The following is a 4,785-nucleotide window of genomic DNA, read 5'->3' on the forward strand; positions in this document are numbered from 1 at the left end:
GTACAGCCATAATTGCCCCCATTTTATAGCATTTTGCAGTGGGCTGGACAAGGCAATTCTCTGTTCCGGGATGAAGATTTGGCCATTCATAACTTAATGCACTGCTATGCTGTGATGTGTCTTTAGCTTCGGTCACACATTTTTTTATACAGGTCTCTGGCGATTTTTTTTTTGTGTACCTATTCATGTACAAAAAAAAAAGCTTGTCTGACCGAGCCCTATTAAAAATGAATACTACAATAAATAAAATAAAATTTTTTTTTTTTTTCGAAGCCCTATTTTTTCCAGCTGTTCCATTAAAAAATGGGGCGGGAAATTTAGAAAAATTTCTATCGCTACACTCATAAAAGTTCAGTTTTTAATATATATTATAATATAATAAATATCACAATATTTTTACTGCACAGTAAATACCATCAGAAAAATACTAAATGCAAAAGTGCTTTTATGCTATAAACATAAACCCCTCAATAGCTCAATTGCATTTTTTTTCCATTTTGTCCTAATTAGAAGTTTATAATATTGTAATATAGTATATTGTACATTGAATTGTACCATTTAAAAAAATTATCTTTCCCCCCCAAAACAAGCCTTTGTGTAGACATGTTGCCTGAAAAATAAAGAAAAAAGTTATGATTTTTGAAAGTGTGGATGTTAAAAAGGAAAATCAAGTAAAACATAAAAGAGCTGCAGCAGCAAAGGTGTTAATGAACTCATGAAAAATGTCATATGAGTCGGCAAACAGTACTTGCAAATGTACACAACATATTAAAATGCATCTTTCAATTCTAAAACATGAGAAAAGTTCTTCAAAAATGTGACCCACAATACAAAGAAGTGGATGAGAAGAACAAACAGAGTTCTCTTCCCTGCAGTGTAGTCATTGTAAATTTATGATTCCACCCCCAAGTTTCTGCTATATTAACCAGCATGTCCATCCCAAGAAATCAACGATCCTGCGGTATTCTGCACTCAGTACTTACTGAATCACAAGGTATGTATTGTGGCTTTGTATGCTAAATACTTGTTTGCTTTTTTTTATGTATCTCATTGTCAAAGGTGTGTGTCTGCAAAACTGCTAAGTGGGTATTCCAGGCAAAAACTAGCTAATCTCCAAGGACCCGTCACTTGGGATCCTTGGCGATCAGCTGATTGCCTTGCCTGCTGTCAGTGCAGCAGGCTGTACATGTGTTATAGGGGGACGGGAAAAAAGTTTCTTAGCTGTCTTCAGTCCCATTGATGCAGAAGCGCAATAGTTGCTTTAGCTGCCATTGATTTAAATAGAAGTGGAGTCGGCTAGGGTACTTCCTCCCCTGTCCCATATGAGGCACGCCTGTCCTGTTGTACCAACAGTGGACCGAGTAATCAGGTGATCGCTGAGGTTCCCGAGCAGCGGGTCCCTAACGATTAACTGTTGAGACATCATGAGGATAGGTCAAACATTTTTGCCCAGAAAATCCTTCTCCCCCAGTTGTCAATCTATTCATAAATTCCTAGTAGAGCAACAGAGGAACAGAACAATGCAGAGTTCTCAGAAGAAATGTGCCCGAATGTTGCTATTATTACTGTATATGTCTGAGATAGGAGTGTGAGCCGGGTGCGGAGCAGGACTGTTGTAATAAAATGTTCTACTGAGGACTCATTCTCACAGGTGCGTAAATTTGTTTGCAAGATTTTTGGTCACATAAACAAATATGCAGCATGTCCTATAATGGAACGTATTATGCAAAGAAATAGGTCTTAGAAGTGAATGAGCCAATGCAAATATGGGGTGAATATGAAGGAAGGCTGGGTACTCATTTTAGTATTTGCACATCAAATCAATGTGCCCTTCTGTATTTTGTTTTGCACGTATAAATACTCTGCAGAGTAATGAACACAAAAACAGCGCAGGAGGGAGAAATTACGCAGGAACAGGTGATTTTCGGTCTGTGAATACACATTTACAGACTGAAAAACGTTTATGCCTGTGTGAATGAGCCCTAATAATGACAGTAATACAGCAATTAAAGTAAGCATAGAGTGAAATGTATAATAGCGAGTTTTTTGTTTCTTTTTTAACTTTCAATATTAAATTATTTTTACAGATAAAACATGGCTTTCTTGAAGAAATCTCTTCTCCTTGTTCTCTTCCTTGGATTAGTCTCACTTTCCATCTGTGAGGAAGAGTAAGTACTCATAATATACAACGTATTAGACGGTTATTCCCATCTCATACAGTGATGGTATATGACTAGGATATGCTGTCATATACTGCTTCATGGGGTCCAACCGCTGAGACACCCACAGATCCTGAGAATGAAGAGGCAGCAACAGTGGTGTAATGTTGTAGCCCCTTCTCTGTTTGTTCCTGCACAGATGTGCTTCCGAAAGCTCCTTGGTTGGGAATGGCAGTATAGCTCCATTTAAGTAAAGGGGCCACGCTGCAGTTCCTGCTCAGTGTGAGGAGGGGGCAGCACTGTGCAGGAAGAACTTGGAAGTATCTGCAGCAATAAACCAGAGTCATTCTCGGGGTCCCAGAGGTCGGAGTCCCACTGAATAATTTACTTTTGTTTCTGATATGGGTTTGTACTTATTCTGGGGTCTAGTCTGCAGACTGTACTTACTCTGACATCTGTGTTGAGGTGTATTTATTTTATGTTCTGTAATCTTGGGGTTTTCTGCTTGTTGAGTTTAGAGTGTAAATACACTTTGGGGTATGACTGTGGGGTGTGTAATCATTAGGGTTTGATAAGAGTTGTGCGCACTATTTGTGGATGCATTAGATTACTTCTGGCATGTCCTATGTAAATATAGTGAATTCTGTATTCCCTGATGTAACTTCTGTAAAGTTGGAATGTATGATCACTAATTCAGTGGTAGGTGACGCCCCCAACTCACGCTTCTTTTATACTCTTGTTACCCTGGCCGGTTGCTAGTAAAATGGGTGGCCACCTTACTTGTGAGCATATTTAGGCAATTTTAATCTTCTTACAAACATAAAGGGAGTCTGTCAGCTTGAACACGCTGTCCAAACTGTAGGCAGCAAGTTACAGAGCAGGCCGAGCTGAGCAGACTGATATATAGTTCTATGGGGAGATATTCAGTAGAACTTGTATTTCATACATTTATATCTCTGCATGTACACTCATTCACAGATAATTGTCAATCACTGATAGCTCCGCCCACTAGACTGTGCCGCTCAGAATGAGCAGAGATATAAGTGTATAAAATACAAGTACTACTGAATCTTGCCCCATAGAACTATATATCAGTCTGCTGACTTGCTGGTTGCAGTTTGGATGGCGTGTTCCAGCTGCCGGATTCCCTTTAAGTTTGTAAGAATATTAATGTTGCTCCAATCGCTCACCCAATCGCTCTTATCTTTACAGTCTGAATGCCTGTCTACAGACCTCTACAGGCTATCCGGTGTACTACAGTGAATATACATATATATATGGTAGTAGGATGAGAGGTGAAGTGTGGGATGGAAGGTACATATCACGGACGTTAGTAGCATCTGTGATGTAGACCCGGTCCGTTCCTCACACCGGTACTGAGCTCCACCTGAGCCAGACAGGTGAGGTGTATAAATTGGTGCAGGCTACAGTGTGAAGAGGGATGTTCAGAGCTGCCTGGTGTGAGAGACACAAGCTGAAAGTGAGCTGAACTGAAGACACCACAACACACAGAAACCAAGGTTTGCTGGGCCTTTGCCATGCTAATTTAAGGACTTTTATGTTTCACTCTGCTGGACTGTTGGCTTGAAAAGGGACTTTTTCTTGTATTTTCTGTTGACTGGAGGTGACCAGTGTCTTTATGTTATGTTCAGCAAGGAAATAAAGAGAAACACAGGCAGTATGCTGGTTGTGGCCTAAAGTGCTTCCCCATAGGCTGCTACTATATATATATATATATATATATATATATATATATATATATATATATATATATATATATATACACTCATTTGTTTTAATATGAAGAACATATGCAATTCAATTGTATATATTTTTTTTGTTATGGTTGCATGGGGGGGGGGGGAGGGTTGCTTTGGTGAGAAAAAGCCTAAATATATTTCTGGCAGAGGAAAATGCAAAATTTAAGCAGAGCATGTTAAAACTAAAGCTCAAATCACAGGGATTTTGATATTGAATTTCTTTCATTGATTGTACACTATCTCCTTACAGAAAAAAAGAGGAAGAACAGAACGAAGAAAATGAAGAGAAAAGGGAGGAAGGTGAAGAAAAGAGATCTGAGAACCTAGAAAAAAGACAATACGAGTGGCCTGCATTCGGATAAACTCTTTAATATAATACAATGCTTTATAACTGTAAAGAGCATAATTATTATTAGTTGTGCCAAAATATATTAAAGCATGCTTAACTGAAATGCTGGTCTGTCTTTTTATACTAGGTACGCCATGTCTAATCCTCATTGTAATATGTATTATTAGGCATTCATTTCAATCATGATCATTATGGAGGGGTTTTCAGATAAGTAGAAAACTCAGTATAAAGCAGTCATGTCATCCTGTGTAGATATCATGAAAGTCTGGATATAGTCAGAAAAGGGTAACTATGGGCTACCTTGAACTGGGCTGCCAAAAAAAGTTTCTGGAAAAAAGGTGATTATACCTACCCAATAATCAGGTTTTCAGGAGTCTCCACGACAGCACCAGCTGAGATCACCTCCTCCTGATAGGACAGGAACACACAGAAAGGTTTAAAAGCTCCCCCCTCTCCCACCTTCCTCAGTGATTTCTAATGAACCACCAGGGGTAGGAGATTTAACTAAAAGTATTAC

General features: G+C 38.9%; 1 long non-coding RNA gene across 1 annotated transcript; it reads left to right on the forward strand.

Moving 5' to 3' along the window:
* The first annotated feature begins 853 nt into the window (after window positions 1-853).
* LOC136624718 (uncharacterized) lies at window positions 854-4,371 on the forward strand. The gene is made up of 3 exons (XR_010792401.1): window positions 854-994; window positions 2,088-2,168; window positions 4,170-4,371. It is a non-coding gene; the product is annotated as an uncharacterized lncRNA (long non-coding RNA).
* Window positions 4,372-4,785: the final 414 nt, after the last annotated feature.

The sequence above is a fragment of the Eleutherodactylus coqui genome, chromosome 4 (genome assembly GCF_035609145.1).
Source record: "Eleutherodactylus coqui strain aEleCoq1 chromosome 4, aEleCoq1.hap1, whole genome shotgun sequence".
Lineage (NCBI taxonomy): Eukaryota > Metazoa > Chordata > Amphibia > Anura > Eleutherodactylidae > Eleutherodactylus > Eleutherodactylus coqui.